The sequence below is a fragment of the Anas acuta genome, chromosome 14 (assembly GCF_963932015.1).
Source record: "Anas acuta chromosome 14, bAnaAcu1.1, whole genome shotgun sequence".
Classification (NCBI taxonomy): domain Eukaryota; kingdom Metazoa; phylum Chordata; class Aves; order Anseriformes; family Anatidae; genus Anas; species Anas acuta.
In genome coordinates, this window is record NC_088992.1 from 18520413 (window position 1) to 18540035 (window position 19623).

General features: G+C 36.6%; 2 long non-coding RNA genes across 3 annotated transcripts; one reads left to right on the forward strand and one right to left on the reverse strand.

Moving 5' to 3' along the window:
- Nucleotides 1-1525: 1525 nt before the first annotated feature.
- Nucleotides 1526-5756, reverse strand: LOC137864404 (uncharacterized). 2 transcript variants are annotated; one of them, XR_011101489.1, is made up of 4 exons: nucleotides 5640-5756; nucleotides 2740-2822; nucleotides 2307-2383; nucleotides 1526-1712 (listed from the first exon to the last, which is right to left on the reverse strand). It is a non-coding gene; the product is annotated as an uncharacterized lncRNA (long non-coding RNA). The 2 variants fall into 2 exon arrangements; XR_011101490.1 differs by lacking the exon at nucleotides 5640-5756 and adding an exon at nucleotides 3181-3201.
- Nucleotides 5757-5887: 131 nt separating this feature from the next.
- On the forward strand, nucleotides 5888-18791 carry LOC137864405 (uncharacterized). The gene is made up of 3 exons (XR_011101491.1): nucleotides 5888-6032; nucleotides 6338-6381; nucleotides 18089-18791. It is a non-coding gene; the product is annotated as an uncharacterized lncRNA (long non-coding RNA).
- Nucleotides 18792-19623: the final 832 nt, after the last annotated feature.

The window sequence follows — 19623 nt, forward strand, 5'->3', positions numbered from 1 at the left end:
CCTTAAGCTCCTTGGTCTGGAACAGGCTACATTGGAAATCACTCAGACTGAAGTGTTGAACTGATGGAGAGTTCTGTGAACACAGTCACTGTACTGTGCAAATCTTTCAACATCCATCATTTAAAGCATCAGCATAAATATATTTTCTATTAAGCTGTTCTTTTGTTAAAGAGTGGCCAGTTCACAGAGTAATTTTAGAAAGTAGGACAGCCAATGAATATACATTTTTAAAAGCCTCCAGCCAGTGTCAAATGGTTGAAGAACTAGAGCTAGTCCTTTTTATCACAAGGATAACTGCTAAGATTGATATTGCTTATTTGACACAATGTAATCCGCACAAACACTGAGAAGAATATTAAATTCTTAAAGTCAGTTGTTTCTTTACATTTAAGTATGTTAGTGATGTTGATTAGATGTCAAAACTTGGATAGTTTGTTCTCTAACACCCTGAACTTGGCAACATTTCTCCTAGAGAGTGACATTTCAGCTTATTTAATTGTTTAGACAAGGAAAGCAGAAGAAAAATCTTAGCCTGTTAAAAATAAATTTTAATAACGTTCTGAAATTTGCAAAAGGCCATCAGACTCTGCACCTGCTGTTTTGACCTCTGCTGACCCTTTCTGACAGAGGAAAATGCACGTATGGTATGAAAAAGAACATACAGCATTAAATAATTTAAGTGGGTAAATTTATTATTCTAAAAAAGGCAGCTTTGGCCCCCTGTCCCAAAATGAAACCAAAACAGCAAATTAGCATAACTGGAGGTAAAAGTAAAGGAAAAGTAAAATGATCATATTTCTAGAAGGTAGCAAGCCTTCTCCTTGTTGCTCTGTACTGGTGAAGCTTTACCAACTTTGATAGAATAATGCCTTTTTTTTTTTTTTTACCAGCTGAGAAGCTGACTTGGTAATGGAATACAATGAATCATCAGTTCCAGCTCTCTCTGAACACAGGGAGATTCCTTCAAGTGCCTAAACACACAGCGACTTCCTTCATTATACACATCTAAGAAATAGTTTGTGTTTGGGTTCACACTGATGATCATACTCCTCAGGATTATGTTTCCTATGGTCTGCAATAGGCCTCGTCTGTGCAGCCATGAAATAGTCAAAGTGGACTAAGGAGAACTGTGAGATAAGGGCAAACGATGTAGAAATTGTTTGTAGCGTTTTTCGTATTTCTTGTAAGTTAATATGTTAAATTGTTAAACCATTAGACTAAAACAACCTCAAAGCTTCTTTCTAGTGAAATTATTTAAATTATTTTGATTTACATACCAACTATCTCTATCTCAGAGCAGTAGCTATGTATTTATCAATGATTCTTCAGGCTGAAACATATATATATATTTTTTCATATTTGGATACTGTTTGCTTTTAATCCAAGTAAGTGAAAATGGAGTATTAAGTGGAATAGTACTACCCAGGGAGGTAATGCTTTTAAACAGCAGAATGTATATTAGCAGCAACTTCTTCAAATCATTTTACACATTTCATATGTGCAGACATTGTTCCTTTATTTTTAATTTAATTTAATTTAATTTTTATTTTATTTTATTTTATTTCAGGCACGGAATGTAGGAATACAGATTTTGAACTTGTGTATGAGTGTGCTTACAGATGCAGATGATTTGTAACTAATTTTAGGCTGCATTCTCCATTCAGATTAATAGATTCTAATGTTAGAATCTTCATGACACATGAAGAATTGTCCTGAGAAGAAAAAATATTTATAAAGATGTCAATCTCCTTTGAATAGAAAATTGCAAATGCATTATCTTTTCTCCTTACTGGTACCAACATGCTATGGACCAAGACTTTGTAATACTTATGCCACCAATCTGTATATCACTGAACACCTGTTTTTTACATGGTCTATTTGAAGATTAATTGCCAATTTTGCAGCAAAAGCTTCTCGTCGGGAAAACCCGGTTATGGCAGTGCTTATCTAGATCATTACGCTTAATGTAACTACATATACAACATGATGATTATTGACTAACCACATTTAAAAATTGCCATTTACAAGTTAAAAAAAAAAAAAAAGGCAAGTATTCTATATTCACTGTCATAACTCTACAGTTGACTACTGAGGAAGTGTCTTTGCCTTTAATTCACACTTGTTAGAGGTAAAGTACAAGTTCAAAGAAAGATAATGATGCATGCTAAAGAAAAAAATCATAACAACTTCTGCATGTCCCCCCCTGACCCCCCCCCCCAGAAAAAAAAAAAAATATCTGGGGGCAAAAACAGGCAAATGATGATGATAATGATGGTGACTATTATTATTTTACAGAAGCAACTTACCTGTAGAAGTGATACCTTGGTTGCAGTGCTCTTCATCACTCAAAATAGTTTTTCAGAAGTGTGAGAAGATGATGGGACTGAGATAAGAACGGAAGATATATTTGATCAGAAAAAAATACGAAGATTTCAGAGCTTACAAAGCAAATGCAATGATTTTCTTGGCCCAATCCACAAAACCATTTCCCACAGGAAAACTTCTGCAACCTTAATGAACTCCAGAAGTAGTAGTTTGTGTGTGTACAAAAATCTTAATGTGTGAGCAACTTGTCAGAATGGTGTTCACCTGAATTCAGGGATCTGTACAACTTTGCAAACCTGAGAAGCACCAAATGGGAGAAAGCCATGTGAAGTATTTTTATTTGTGTACATCTAGCTGAAAGGTTTATTTATTCTCGTATTTAGGCCAAGCACAAGAGAAGCGAGCCTATCTTACCTGATACATGTATGTACTATATTAGTGTGATCACTGTGCTGGAAATGACCAATTTTCTTTTGCAATATTATTCCTACAGTCAGCTGCCAAAAGAAAAAAAAAAAAAAAAGTTAAATTTTTGCTATATTTTCTGCTCAAATTTCTGTAGTATCTATATTGCATATATGTAACTAAAGTATATACATTGGTGACAATGGCTTTTTTGTATGTGATGTGATATATATGTTAAACATCTTGGATAAGTAAGTTGTTGGCCTCCATATTTAATAAAAGCATACAAATACTGAAGTTTTTAGTTTTCTTCTCAGTGTTCAGGCCTAGATAATTATATAACATTACATGTTGCCAGTAGAGCACTTTTATAAATGGCTAGAACTCAATCAAATGGATACTGCTTTAAAAAAAAAAAAAAAAAAAAAAAAAGTATGCATTTGCCCCTACTTGTCAAAAGGACAGATTCAGTACAGGTTGTGTTTTTACTGTGTGGTGGGTGAGCTTGGCCTATGGCCTACAGCCAGCAGTAGGGCACAGGACTCTTAATTTTGGGGTTTCTCCTCATGGAAGCTCTCCATGGGCTGCAGAGGAATCTCTGCTCCGGTGTCTGCAGCATGTCCTCCCTGCTTTTTCTCTCAGCAGCATCGCAGGGCTGCTTCTCACACCTTGTCTTTCTCTCTCCTCAGTGTCATGTAGTACTGTGCTCTCTCTGAGGAGATTTTCACAGTGGCACCACCAGTGTTGCAGATGGGCTCAGCTGGGCCCTGTGGTGGGGCCCTCAGAACCTTCCAGAACCCTCTGGAAGGAGCAGCACAGGGCCTGCCCACACCTGGCCTCTCCTCATGGTAGCACCTGCAGCTCCACTGCCAGTGCCTGGGTGCGGATGTCCCACACATGCTGACAGGAATTCAGTTAAAAAGTTAAAAAGAAATTAGATGCCAACATTCCTTGTGTTGGTGGGAGAGTGGAATCAAAGTCTCAGGTAGCTTGTTGTTGTCCTGTGCTATTTTTTAAATCTAGTTTCATAACTGGGACAGTTTCACAGTAAAGCACAAGCATGGTTTTACAATCCAGTGTATACTTTATATTAAGTTTCATTTCATAAAAACTAAGTCTATTTAAACTCCTTTTCTGAGCATTGTAGAAGTTTTGTTGTGCCTAATGGGTGAAGAAAAACCTTTCACTTGTTTGTTGTGAAAGGTTTAATTCAAGCTGGATACTTTTAAAAATCTCTTTCCATGTTTGTCTTCCTGACTTTCAGATACTTAGTCATTTATATTAAATGAACTTTGCTGCGGACTTCTGTTTCAAACTAGCACTACAGTGTTAAACTGCGAATATGATAGATTATCATCTTGGCTACTACATGATATTGCAATTAAAGACCTCTTCAGCCATTAGTTGCTTTTTCTTTAAACATTACATTTCAGAGACTGTTAATTCCTCAAATCTCTTCTGCCGTGTTCTTTCTCTAGTGCTACATTAGGTCAGAAGTATGGCAGGAAAAGTTATCCCCACAGGCCTGGTTTGGAGATTGGGCTCAACTTCAAGGAAGTTCCAAAATTGTGGGAAAAGTTTTGATTAAATTTGGGCCATTATTCAGAATGACAATTTTTTTCATGCATAAATTTCAAAGTGGATCAATAATGGAGAAACCAATAATTGTTAATACACGTAGGTTAAACTCCTAGTTTTCCACATGGCATTTTTGAAACTGTGAACCGGTGTTAATCTGGAGCCTAGTTTCCTTTCACACATGGTCTGTCTAGAACCATAGAATCGTTTAGGTTGGATAAGACCTTCAGGATCATCAAGGCCAACCTTTAACCTGACCTAATAAGCCCCATGACTAAACCATGTCCTTTAGTGCCACATCCACTTGTCTCTTAAATGGGTGTTTAAAAAGTAACTGACTTTCTCAGAACACATTTCACCACAGAACTTAAATGCCTGACAGCTATGCAGATGAGAAAAGCTTGTCAAGTGTGCAAATCAAAAGAGTTTGGGAAAGAGACTGGGAAAAATTCACAACCTGTACTCCATTCCAGTGCTCTATAGTTATTCACGTGTGTGTATAAGATTAGACCTCTAGAATGACACTCTTGGGATGGGAAGGACTGTTTGAAATACTGAATTGTCTAAAAATTTCATAGGTACACAAAGCCTATGGACTCTGTCTATGACATCTTAATAGCTAGCTAAATACCTAATTTCTCACTAGAATATTACAAAATGTTGTTCCACACTGAACACCTAGATGGCAGCTTTGAACTGAAGTACCTTACTAAGTCTAACCTTTAGTCTATAGTTTCTTGGTGGTATCTCTGCTTCTGGTGAAGTTCATTTGTGCAAAAGAAAATGTAAGATTTACAGAGTCACAAGCAGAACAAAAATTACATGGTTAGAACATTTGTCCAGGCTGCCTAAACAGAAGATGCTGCTTCTTACACTTCCTTCTATTTAAGAATCAATGGACAATGTATAAAAATACTTTATTGGGGAGAAAAACTGGAGGACACAAAACTCATAAAAAGAAAAAAAAAAAAGCCTTAACGCTTAAGCTACAATCATGTTCGTTTCCACAGCCTCCATCTCAAACCCAGTCAGCTTTGAATTATTTCAAAATGACACAGTTTTAACAAAGTATTTCTTCTTTCACCTCTACCATCTTATGAAAAGAGGCCGTAGCATTCAGGTTAGGACAGTCTGCTGAGTGGAACTCCCAGCACCTGAGGCAGAAGCAAGTCTCTCCTTTTCTGCCGAAGTCTCGTGTATGAGCTAGACGTCAAACATTTCCAATATACATTGGCCATACCCCCCTCTTCAAGGTAGAATTCTAGGCTCATTAGAAGCAAAGTTTAATGATTCCAGTATAGGGAACAGCCTTGTAGGAGTTTTTAAATTACAGTGTTTGACAAAAGGCCCCCGTTTTTCTTAAGTCAATTCTTAAATCTTGTTTCTAGGATGTAGGCTACTTCGTCTCTCTGAAAGAGTAAGAGCCAATGAAAACATGAAAATTTAGTTAAATAGAAGGGTCTGGGTGACACAGCTGGAAGTGTGATAGATAATAAATGTAATGATGCTCAAACTCCTATTGGGCTGGCAATTAATGTATAAAAAGAAAAGGGTAGTTTTTTTTTTTTTAAAAAAAACATTTTTTTTTTTTTTAAAAACATTTTTTTTTACTTTGTTTGTTTTGAGGGAGAAGTTATGTTCACTGAACATAAGCAGTAACATTAGTTTGTAGGACAGGAATTTAGCAGGTGAAGGTTTTTTCTTTACAGCAGAGAAAGAAAAAGGTTAGTCACTGTTATTTCAGATATTTTCAATATTTTTGTTACTAAACAAACAAAAAAATGAACTTAAAAATTCACCAGTAAGGGGAAGTGGAAGGGTAAGAATGTAGTTTCTGAAAAGTAGAGTTTGTTATCAAATTGGGCTTAAAAATGCTAAGTGTAAAGAAAGAAGAAAAACAGAAGCAGAACTTGTTACTGCTATACACCTGGTAGAGCTTTAACCCTTCACTTAGTAAATCAGAATAGATCTAGTGGTATGTACTGTGTAAAATTAAATTACTTAGAGTGTTTGTTTGTTTTTGGTTCAGGATATGTGATCAAGGCGGTAGGCCAAGTTCTCTGTGGTCTTACGGTAGGGTTCTTTTCATTGCACTCCATTGATTGAGGGGAATTATGAAGCCCTTTATGATGGGGTCTGGTCTTACTATATCCCAGATCTATGAACTCTTGATTTTAAAAATAATTAGTAGCTGTTAATAAGAAATGTATGGGGAAGATATCTGGTGGCTTTTACAGGTAGAGTACTGCTATTGTCTATAAAAGAAATATGTTTTAATACATCTTTTGCTTTTTATAAATGCTTCTAGGTCCTCTTAAAATAACTAAGGGTATATAGGAGGAAAAAACTCTTTCCTCATTTTGCTGGAAGTCTTGCTGTTTCATGTGAGATAATTGAAGAGTGCTGTCATGTTTTCCAAAGTTAAGATGATAAATGTTTTTGAAATAGTGATCACAAAATAACAGGTTCATGAACAGTTTTTTGTTGTTTTTTTCTTTTCTTTCTTTCTTTTTTTTTTTTTTTTTTACAGTAGTACAAATATATGAATTGGTTGGAAAGTAATTTAAAATATAGTCATTTTGATATTTTATTTTAAATATTTTATACTGGGATACAGCTTTTGTCCTGTCTTGGCAACTGCACTCTCTTCAGCTTCTGGAGATTTATAAAGTATGACCCAATACAAGTATTTTATGAACTTCTACACATGAAATGATTCAGTCTAAATCACGTTTCCTTTTGTTTAATTTCAATGTTATGAGCACATGGGCTGTAAAGCTCCTCAAATGGTCTATTATAGCACAACAATGAATGAGAATGTTTATGAAAGCTTCAGATAGCTGCTGTGTTCATAAAGTGCTTCAAAGTAAATGGAAGTAACTTACATAGCAAAACATCAGTTCAGCTACTAAAGTTGTACTCACAATAAAACAAACAAACAAAAAAAGATTTTTAAAGCCAGAATAGAAATTCCTTTAAAAATGATTTTTAATATGATTTAGGTTGTAAAAAAGGGTGCATCTGGTTTTGAACTAGCTGATTTGTAATCTAATCTAAAGAGATGAGTAGCAGCTAGATCATCTGAGGTATTTATGTAACTTTTATGGAAAGGTTTATAAAAATACTAGCTTTCTAAACTGCAAATAGGGGTTCACATATGTTAAGATTTATGCTGATTACAAAAAATTATGTATGTCACTATCTGCTAGTGTGCCTTGCAGTGTCCAGACTCAGAGTGTTTATAGGTAATAAGTAATTTGAAGGCTCATTTCAGAATAGCACAGCAATGGCCTCGTGCTTCTTGAAAGTGAAGGAAAATGGGTGAAGGATATGCTGATAACTCACCAGAGATAGACACATCTCTGCAAGGATTGTTGTTGGTTTACAAAGTGTTCCCTTGTTCTTCATTGCTGGAGGGGAAAAATGTAGGGATGTTGATAACAATTGGTCTCTCTTCTCAAATCCCCACATCACGTTATTTTTTTAATCCTGGATTTTGTGTTCTGAAAATATGCTCTTTTAGAAAGCATTGTTCTTTCTAATATATTGTACAATTTGCAAATAACTTAAATGATTCCAATCTAAGGAATAAAAAGTGAACACACAAGGTGCTTGCTTTTCCAGTAGTTCATGACTGAAATACTTTTTTCTCAAATAGTAATCTTAGAAATTAAACTGTTTTTATACTAGCATATCGCATGGTGTTAAAGGTTGTTATATTGTTAAAAGACGTTAAATTATTGGTCTTTAATATTATTGGTGATAACTTGGACTCAGAAGAGTGTTTATTTTTGCTTCTTTGGGGTTTAAGCATTGGTTTCTGGCATTTTGTATGTGTTGTTTCTTTAAATACTCTGCAAAAATCTTTTAACTGCACAAAATCATGGTATTTTAGAAGGAGGAGAATAGTAGAAGATCTATAAGGCAAGTAAATTATGCTTATTGTAAAGGGAAATGAGAACTATGCATGCTATCATTAGTAGCATTAACACCTTGAATTTTTCAGCAAAGCCTTGAATCTTCTGAAAATGAAGACAGAAAAGCTGAGCTTCACTGATTTCTGCGAAGAGCTTTGCAGACAATGTCAAACAATACTTCTGTGATAGCTAGCTGTTTGATTCTGTCATTCATTTCTTATTCTCTGTGGAGATAAATTTGACAGTTTAGCTGTTCTCATTAGTGGGAATTCTCTGAAAAATCCGTAACCATATGTAGTTTTCTATCTTGTCCTTGTGCATCTCTTGTTCTAGTTTATTCAAGTGCTTTAGAACTTTTTTCCTAGTCTCTAACATGTTGTATACGCAAGTTCCTAATACTTGAACAAGGTTTACTTCACTAGTTGTTATTAGTCCTGAATACCAGTTTGGTATTGAACTTAGAGTCAATCTAAACCATCAGTGTGTTGATAAAAGCAAATTCTAAGATATGATCTTCCATACCTTTAAAGATTATTTTGCTAATCTGTCTATTCCTATACATTTCTAAATAGTCTCTAAACCCATGTAACTAGAGCATGGTTGTTGGAAAGGCTTGTATACCCAAAGGAGTCTTAACTATATATCCCAATTGGCTAACAAATGTAGTGCTCTGGACACAAAAGGGGAAGGGAATTCCAACACGGAAGGCTTTTTGGAGTACCTCAAACCAACTCTCCCTATGTGTGTGTATTAGATGTCATGTATTTGGTTGAAACGGCAAAAATGTTTTGCCAGACTTCATTCATCATATTATAAATGACCTAAGTCAAACACTTCTGTTATCTGAGTCTCAGTTGAGTTGGATCTAGTAAAATTTGTTTAAAAGAGTTTTAAAACATTTCATTCAGGCTGGATAGCTAGCAAATCTTGTTACTACCATCTTGCCTGTATTTCTGTTGCAAAAGTACATCTTACAGTGAACTGACAAAAGTTTTTTTCCCCATGTGTCTGTCAGATTGTTAACTAGGTACATCTTTTAAATTAGTGGTGTATACATTAGAGCATGTTATTTGTTACCAGGGTCTTGTTGCTTACATGGACTGGGCTGTATGATGACTAGATTAATTTAGTTTTAGCTGAAATATTAGAATAAAAATTATGTAGAATCAAGTATGTTTAACAAGCATACATTAATGCAGCAGGAATTTTGTCTGAGTTTCATCATATGTGTATAAGGAATTCATTGATTATGGCTGCTACCTTTTTAATTATGTGAGGCTAACAGTGTAGGCAGTTTCTTTATGACCTGACACTTAGATTATCAGGGCCTTAAGAATCAATAGCAAATCTGCTGAATTTAATGCAAAATGGGATACGGTGTTGTGTTCATCTCAAACTAAGGCTGCATAAATGACTGGAAATTCTCAGCTGACATTGCTGTTTGTGGCAACATGTTCTTTGGGTATAGCAACAGAAGAGCCTTTAAATGTAAGCCATCACTTTGACTTTTTCAGCCCTTAGTTGAGTGTATTTTATAGATTGAATCAGAAACATCTGCAAGGGACAGAACCACTGTAGCTGCATTAAAATGAGTTGATTGGTAGGAAAATCACTTTTCCTTGTGTACCTATCACCTGTTCTTCCCTGCCCCCTCTCACTTCCCAAAGTACCCAGTGGATTGAGATTTATTTTTGTTTAACTTGACCCCTTGCAGTGTGAATCCTAAATTGCGTCCTTAAAAAATAAAAACCTTTGAGCAATTGCTCGAACTTCGTTGTTTCATCCACAAACCAAATGTCAGCAACTTTTTTTCAGAGGAGGCAGGCACCTTAATATAATGAGACACTTGCTGACTGCTTCTGCTTTTAAGTGACATTGAATTGCTGAGATACTGGCAAACCTGTCCAGTAGACACTCAGCTCATCTTTCTCTGCTGGTTCTAGTTCACTTCACTTATGCTGACTCCTCTATTTCCTTTTGTCATTTGAGAATTTCCTATTCAATGAAAACCTCCTTTCGGGACTAATTAAAACCAGATAGATTCTTTGAAGCAGAAATGCAATAAAGAATTACTCATTCATAATATGAGAATATGGTAACTATTAAAGATTTACATCAAGATCAGCTGCAAAAAGAAATTCAGAATGTACAGTTGTGGTATTTAAGAACTGTACATGTTGAGAATCTTTCTTATTATTCCTGCTGCTGCTTTTGTTTATGTATATCATTCCATGCACTTAATTGCTGCTGCTGTGGAAGAGTAATTAATGAGTGCCTAGTGATTTAAAGTCTGAAATAAACCCTTTCTAATTTCTTAAACTAATTCACTATACAGTAATATTTGAATTATTTCTAGTCCGATTCTGGGATGTTGTTAATTTCATTATACTGCATGCTGTAGATGAGCAGACTGCAGGTGTGGTCATGATAGACTATCTAGAAGTGATATATAACATTAATCTTTTTGTATTGTCTGAGCACGTCATACCCTCAGTTTGTCTTGCAAATTCTGGATGTTATTTTAATCTTGTTTTATATGTAAGAACCTGTGGCAAGAACTATCAAAGGTCACACAATACCACGAAGGTAGACTATGCTCATGTTTCTTATATTGTAGAGCAAATTGCTTTAACTCCCTTAGTTCTACTCCAAAGGTAAAGTTCTCTGTAACGGTAAGCTAAGAGTTCAACAGTTCTTGTGTAGGTCTTCCTGCATTAAATTGTCATATTTGTTTTGTACAAATGTTTATTTCCACAAGGTTTGCAGCACAGTGCTTTTTGCTGGCTGTTAGTTTAAAACTAGTTGTTCTTTTTGACAGTGTTCTACAAGCTCTTGTTCTTTCAGAGTGCAAGACAGCTTGTATATTCTTTCTGAGAAGGGATTTTATCAATATGCTGCTCTTGAACATGCCTACAGCTATACTGTTATATGTGCTAGCTAGTATTTCTTAGCAGGAGGAAAAGTTATGTGAGGCTTATTGGGGTTTCTGAGAAGATGCAATATATTAGTAAAGGCCATAGCAAGATCAAGAAGAATAGCTTTCTCAAAGGCTATTAAATGTGACAAGGAAGATGCAACTCCTGGTTTCAGAAATTCTTAAATCCCTGGCTTTACAGAGGTTGGAATGTTATGCTAGGTGAAGTATCATCCTGTACTTGCTCAGGTCTTACACTTTTCACTTCGGTGTCTTTTCATGGCCCTTGGCTGAATTCTGGGCTAAATGCTGCTTTCTGAACTAATGTCTGTTCTCACAGAGGTGGAACAAACTGTTGTGTAAGTATGACGGTTATCCCCAATTTTAACACATGCATTCTATGAATCTGCTAGCTGATCTTCTGACTTCTTCTGCTATGTCTTTATGCCTGAGCAACTTTTCTATAAGAGTAGCTTTCTAGTATCTTTCCCTCATCTCTTTTCCAAACTTTCTTATCTGTAAACTTCTATTTTTTTCATTTGTTAAAGTATTTGATTTTGCAAGCTACTGTAAGGCAATAGCTGTTGAGTGGCTGCTTGACCTGGTATGTTTTTTTTTATTATTATTCAGAAATGGCATTTTTATACATTTTTCTGCAGTAGTTTGCAGATCAGAAAAATTAAAACTGAAAGATTTTGTATAACCTTTTCAACTTTTGCACACTTGAGTTAATGGAATTAGTATCAAAGGATATAGAAGATCATTCTAGTAATGTTATGTCACAATTTAGGAAAGTTGTGCAGCATAGATGTATGATTTGCCTCGGTAGTAGGAGTGTCATGTAACAGACAGTGATACAAAGGATGATCAACTAAATTTGGTAGAAACTATTACTGAAGAACAATATATTCCATGTGGCTTTATAGAACACTTTGACCAGGTACATCAAATACATGCTTTTAGTAACCCCCCCCAGTATGCAAATAGTTCATTTTGAGTGACTTCTTAAAAGGGGAGGGGGAGGGGGGGAAGGGGATCCTGCTATGGAGACACCATTGAAGGGAGGCAAAGAAGCTTCTGTGTATGTAAAAAGTGACAATTAACACTGCTTAATGTTGCCAATAACAGTATCATTCCGTGATGATTAATACAACAGTAAACCTGCATGCTGCTTCCTGGCTAGGGCACCCTTTTCAAGAGTGCGTGGGTGCGTTTATTCAGTTAAAGATTGAGAAGGTGACAGTGTTATGTTGTAAAAATGCCATGACGAATGATTTAGTGTAGAGGTGTTAATGTTAGGTTAGAAGTGGGAGGGATATGGGATGGCTATTGAAAAAATGCACTTAGATTATTAATATTTTCTGCATTAAATGGGGTAGGCTGCTTTCTGTAAGCTTCCTTCCATTCCAGCTGGCATTAAACACTAAATACTAATGCTATCTTTCTGGAGTTTAGGACTATTGACAAATATGCTACAAATTAAATTGCAGAATCAGGCATCCCTGGCAGCAGTGTCTGGTTATTAATATTGTGAACTTGCACAAGGCTTTCAGGGAAATCCTCCTGCAGGGCTGCCTTGTGCTCGTAGGGAGGAGATAAACCTGCCACTTCTGAAGAGCTTTTGATCACGGTGTCCAGACTTGCGGCTTCCCAAGCCCCATCCCTTTTAATTTGTGTTGCTGTTCCGCCTGAGGAATTGGTACGTGTTAGTATTCACCATGTCCTAATGCTGAGCAAGTAACAGGCATTTTTGCAGTATCTGTGTGAACTCTGATCTTCATATTTTGCTGGTGTTACAATAGAAAATGACTTTTCCTGGAAGAGCAGGATCTTATTTTTTGCTTCAAGCAACAACAGCAATGCAGGCATAATTAAGGTCTGAGTTAGGAAGGTACCTGGAGACCTATCTCACTCTCGCTCTGAGCCAACATTAAAGAATTCATGCTCTTGCGCTGGAGAGAGTGGGTGTTGACACTTAATTTTCACATATATTTTTCCACAAGATATACCAAGACGGCAGGGCAGCCCCTTGTACAGTGGAGGAAGCTGGGCATTTTCAGGAAGAGGAGACCTGCTCGTGTCGTGCTGGGTCGGCCCGGCTCGGCCGGTGCTGCCTCAGGCCTGGCTCAGGGTGCGCAGCGCTGGCGTCCTGCCCGCTGCCTGCTTGGGCTGCGCCTGTGGGCGGGAGGTGAGTGCGGGTGGCTCCTGAGGAGACCTCGCAGCGCTGCTTTTAGCAGCACGGCCAGAAGTTGCAGGCTGGGCCAGAGCTGAGCTGACCAGGCCTAAGGGCCTCCTGGTTACTCAAGGCCCTGGCGCCTACAGACATGGTCACTGCACTTCTGAGCCGTGTTTGCGCTTGCTGGGCAGAGGTGGGAAGGGGAACTGGTGCTGCCCTGTCAGCCCAGTGCCCAGGGGCTGCCCTTCCCTACTGGAGGGACAGCAGTAGACCTGTTGTGAGGGCAGGAGGCCAGCCATATGCTGCCAGGCCCTGGGCTGGATAGGGAGATACAGGGCAGAAGTCAGGATCAACATAATATCATAGTGGTAAAAGGCAGTTCTTAGTGCCTTGTCCAGGTGGAACTGCTGCAATGCTGCCATGATTACTGCTCCTCACTAGGCTCCTTAGCAGTCACTGCAGAGGAGGAAAATGAGCCAGAATGCCAGAGATAAAGGGCTGCAATTAGAAATAGCCCTTGCGAAGCAATGGATGCAATGATGCCATTTAGTAAATATGTCCAGGACTAGCAGCCGCTTTGACAGAGTACTTAATAGCCAAGTAAAGGAGCACATAGGCTGATTGCCATTCATGAGTTTTCAGGTTGAACTAGGTAAAAGATGATGCAGCAGACATGTAGCCAAACTGTACTGCTATGGCCAGTAGGTGGCAGTAGGACGTGCCAAAACCGGTAGGCCTCGCTTTGTGCTGTAGCTTGGTTTAGTCATGCTTGTATAGGTAGGCCTGCTGGGTGCCTAGCATCACTTGAAGAGACATGGCTGTTAGTGAGCTTCCAAACAGCTATTACTCATTATATTAAAGATAAAGATTTAAACAAGTGATTGTGAAAGTTGACTTTCAAAGTTTCTTTGTGCTGCTGATAGGAGAGAAGCTTTATGTGGCTGAAAATCCAGACATTTAGCCTGTCAATTGTGCTTGACAAATACAATTTTTTAAACCAACTTCACTGTATGTAACAACAGAAGATCAAGTAGAGGCAAGGAGGGTGAATCCACAGGTCCATTATCAATTTTTATCACATGTGCTGTGGAGCCCATTACAAACTTATATAGCTGTACAGTAACCTGTACATTAATGGGTCCAATTACTTCAGTCATGGTTTGAGGCCAAGCAGTGATGCTTTGTCACAAAATTCTCCATGTAGGATTCACAAGTTACAGCCAATTGATGGCTGGAACACACAAATCAAGTTCCACATACACAACTGTGGTATAACACAAATGAAGTTCCACCTTAACAGCCTAATTCTTTTCTCTAGCTTTGTTTTACTCATAGACTGTGGTTTTTTTTTTTTTTTTTTTTTTTTTTCCCACACATGATCTGTCTATCCTTTGTTCTTACTATGTTCATGACTATTTAATTGTGCCTTTGTATGCCACTATTGATATTTATATGTTCCAGGTAAATTAACTAGCCATGTTGCCAAATTGTAATGCCTGACTTCTTTGCCACCATTAAATAAATAAATAAATAAAAGTACTGAATATGTAGACTTGATTTTCCTGAGTTCTTGTTTTAAAACTAACCTGATGAAACAGCAATTTACAAGTGCAAACATTAAATCTCTGACACAAGAATATCAAGTGTTGTCACCTCACTGTTGTTTTGTTATTCCCTCATCCCTCTGAACTCTATAAAATGCAGGCTGCTTGACCAAGATAATTGCTGCTGAACAATGCTGTATTATTAACATGCACATCAGCACCACAGCCCAGACCTGCTGGGGCCTTGCTGCAGTGCATATGAGAGGTACAAAGAGCAGCAGAGAAAAATCCTTGAAGACAAATTCGGATAGTTTTTAGCTTTTATTTTTTTTTGATTGAACATATCAGAACTTTCCAGTTTACAGGGCAAATATGAGACTTTTAAGAATATAAGCTGGGGGTCAAAGTAGACTTTCACACTAAGACTGTAGAAGGGATTTTCTATACTGCAGATTTTCTCATCCATGGATATTAGAGAACATTTTTTTCCTCTGCCAGTGGTGAAGAAATCCACCCCACTTAATCGTATTATCCTGTGACTCAGCAATAGTTGTGTCATTATATTGCAGTGTTCTGGTTGGCAATGACTGCTTAATCCCCAGCATAAAAATTTTTGTGAGACTGGTAAGGTCAGCTGTTTGTAAATGAACGGCTTTTTCTTACAAGTTTGAAACTGTGACTTGATGATACAAGAGAAAGAGAGGGAACAAAAAAAGTTACTTTAATATCATTGTGAAATGCTTTCTCAAGTTCTGTGTGCCACTCAAGAGCTTTCTGCCACAATTGTTAATGAGAGCTATAGTCTGAATATAAAATCATAACCTTAGTTTCTGACACTTAGTCTGGATAGCAGTAGTCTGAAGCATTAAACAGTCAGATTCATAACAATGTTAAGTTTAAAAACAAACAAAAACCCACAACCAGCCTACCAAAAAAAAAAAAAATCCACACACCAAAAAAACAGATTTAACAGAGCTGTAGTCAAGGCTGCAATCAAGAACACCGATAAACAATTTTGCAATAATCAGATCATGGTAAAGCCTGTGCTGGTGCTGTCACACGGATCACACTTAAATGAGAGAATTGCTAAAAATATCCATCCTATAGTGAAAAATGGTGAAGAAGCTCTGTCTCAATGTCCTTTTCTTCCGTTATGATCTTTGGCTGTAGATTGTATGCTTCCACCTGGAATTGGTACCTTTTAAACAACAACAACAAAATAATCAAGTATATGTGCTGGAGCTTTTTAATTAAACTGATAAAATAAAAAATGGGATTTGGACCTGTACAAGTCCATTTAAATGGATGAAATTTTGGAAAAAAAAAAAAAAAAAAAAAAAAAAAAACCACTGAGTTTAGATGTTTTGGTCCTGAACTGTAGTTCTCATTCCATATGGACTGCCTGCCATTTTTTAATATCGCACAGTGGAGCAGTGTAAGTTGCTCTAGGTGTTTTATCTGGAGGATTACATCTTATGGGTGCTTTTGCTTTGTTAGTATGCTTTCTCTTTTTAAGGTTTTCCTCTAATCAAATTTGTCAAGTTTTGAGATTAAGCTTGACAAAGAATAGCATAGTACTAGAGATACTTCAAAAATCAAAGCAAGTGTAAGCTGAGACAAAAAAAAAAAAGACCTTACTGTTTCTCACCCTTGGAAAACCTACAGAAAATGTTTTGTAGACACATCTGCATTAACTGAGTGCCTAAAGAAAGGCAAAGCTTTATAAGATATTTGTGAAGTTCAAGGCTGTTGTCAATGCTTTGAAGATTAAAACTTCTTAGTAAATTCTGTTTAACAGGAAATGCATAAAGTCAGCAGCACTACATCACGGTCTGGGTAAGCAAAACAATTTGTAGAACTCAGCAATGCTTTTTAAACAAATTCACTTACTATTAACCAAACAAGTGCAAAAAGGTACTTTGAGTGGGTTTACATTTATGTTAAAAGCTTGCAAGACATGCAAAGGCCTAACATCTAAAAGCAATTACTCATAGAGCAATTTTACTTAATCTATTTCACTCTTCTTAATCGCAACCAGGAAGAATTATTGATTGTAGTAAATTACAGCTTGACAGCTCAGTTTTTTTTTCACTTGTACTGATTCTGTGGTAAGCATTAGTTTCTGTTTTTACTCCATGTATTTCAACCACTTCAGAGAAGAACACAACTTCATAGTTTGTCCATATCATCTTCTTAATACTTTATATAATGACTGTGCATATTTTTCTCCTTGCTTTATGTGAAGGGTATTTCAAAATGTTTTTCTTTTGATTCCTTAGGAGATTTAGTCTTTTCATCACCAGTGTATATTCATTAATTTTTGTCTCACAGGACCTTCTGTCTTTTCCACGTGCTCTTCATTTCCATTATCACAACTCCTTTTGAGAGCTGTACTGAACTGCCAACAGTACTGAACAGCTTTCTGCAACACATTTGAATTCTACTTTTCTGTTTCTAAATGGTAGAAGAAACTCCAGATCATAGTTAATGAGTGAATATGCTTGTTTATTATACTATTTAGTGTAATTTTATTGTTATTAGTTCATCATTTGACACTGTTTTTGTCTAAAAATTTCCAGTTTCTTCATGGTACTCATAGTGCCCCTAACTCTGTGTATGTATTAGTTTTATAGGTTTTGGCTAATCTCCCCATAAGGTTCCCCAAAAAGGAAACTAGGAAACTGTAGGTTACAGTCTTGTACCTGGTTTGTTAATTCTCATTAACTCTGAAGCTGAGCTGGGCAGCACTTTTAGGAAGTCTCATTATAAGTCTCGCTTCAGAGAGACTCGTATTTCTCAGAAGCTGCTGGTGGATGCGCATGAACAGATGATGAATAATGAATATTTAGAATCTGTTGTAGACAATAGACAAAGCAAGATTTGGGTAAAGCTACTGCATGGAATTTAACCTCTGATGTTAATTTAGCCATACAGAAGTAGTATTGCCTCATACTGCGTTGGGAATCTGGTTTGTGTTCCTGAACAACAACAACAAAAAATAAAAAATGAATAAATTGAGTTTACCGTTGAAGAGGTAAAGAGTTCCTGAAGGAAAGCAGATGTCAAAGGAAAAAGGCAGTATATCTTAAACTCCATATTCTGGCCAAAAGCCGATAAACTGCTACTGTCATTAACTATTCTGCAAGGCTTGTTCTGGGTCAGTCTTAAAATCTTTCTGTTAATGGTGTCCATATAATTTAACGAAATTTCTTGAATTGTTCATCACCAGGTTTCTATCTAAGATGTGTCAAAGTGAAGCACGGTGCATTTTCTGGTCATGAATCACTTTGCATGTGGCTTAACTCCATCTGACTTGCTAAATACAGTATTCAGATTGATGGATGAACTGGAAATGGTGACTCCACAAATGATAGATTCATGTACTGGAATGTTCTGGCAATATTTCCTATTACTTCTGCTTTTCTGTATCTATTTTGTTCATGTGCTAGTATTTTATATGGTTAGAACACTAACAAAAATAATGTAATTTCTAATTCTTATTTTACAAATTTGTAATAGTCATCTGCTGGAGTTTTGCAAAGAGTAGGCTCTCCTTCACATGAGCACTGTCTGTGTTATTAACTTTGAAACATGGAGGTTCTGCTTGACCTAGACTAGCTTCTGGGTTTGGAGAAATGTTCAGGGAGATATTTGGGATTTGAGTATTTGAGATTAAACATTTCTTGTATCAAGATTCAAAACCAGTAGTGTGTTAGCAGTTTTATTTGATTACAGACACCTAAATGCTTCTGTAATTCATAAAACCATTAAAATTACCGATTTTCTATATTATATACCACGTAGCCACATAGGATTAATGACAGATGATGGTTTGTTCTTGATGAATAAAAGTAATGCAATTTAAATATTTCTGGTATTGCTGAAAGTGTTTGATGTTCTTTATCAATAAACATTGAAATCAAAACTACATATCATTCTGTAATTGTTCAGCTGCTGGATGTTTCATCATAGAACATTCTGTTGTGCAATACATCATAGCATCTCATTTCCTCCAAACTCAACTCTGTCAAGTTATCTTTGATCCAGAAAATGTGATGGTAGAATTTGTCAGATGTGTTCTGGATAAAGAATGAATCACTTGTATTTTTTTTCAAACCATCTGTAGAGATACTTGACATTAGTATGATGTGATATTTTTCTTTTCCGTTTTAGTTGTGTAAAAAATGAAATTAAGAATTAACATACTCAGAATATATTTATTGGCAACAGATGTCAAGAAAACAAGGCCTGTAAAAGAAGCTTAAATGAGGAAGGCTTCTATCTTCCTATTGAGTAAATAAAAATATTGACTCAAGTTTCAACTGCCTTGCAACAGCATATGAAGGCTTTAACAGAGATGCACCACTGGATGAAAACATGCTACACCATTTTTTTTGAGATCAGATGAGGGAAACTCCCTAGACTTGTCATGACTTGTATGTTGAAGACAGTCATTTGTAACAGAAAGCATACACAAAATATTAACTACTTATTCTCAGGAGTGGGTAGAGATTGGAGAGGAAAAAAACCAAAAAACAAAAAACAACAACAACAACAAAAAACACCCACAAAAAAAAGCAAAAGGGTATTTTGCACTGCTCTGACATTAAATACTCTTGAGATGTGTTCTGAAACAGCTTTTCTTTTGCCAAGAGTAGACCACAACTTCAGTGTGACTGTAGAGGCTGATCCTTCTGGTCCTTTTGCCGTGGCAGCAAAAGTCTTGACCTGTGGTTCCCTCTTAGTTCATCATCTTCCATCACC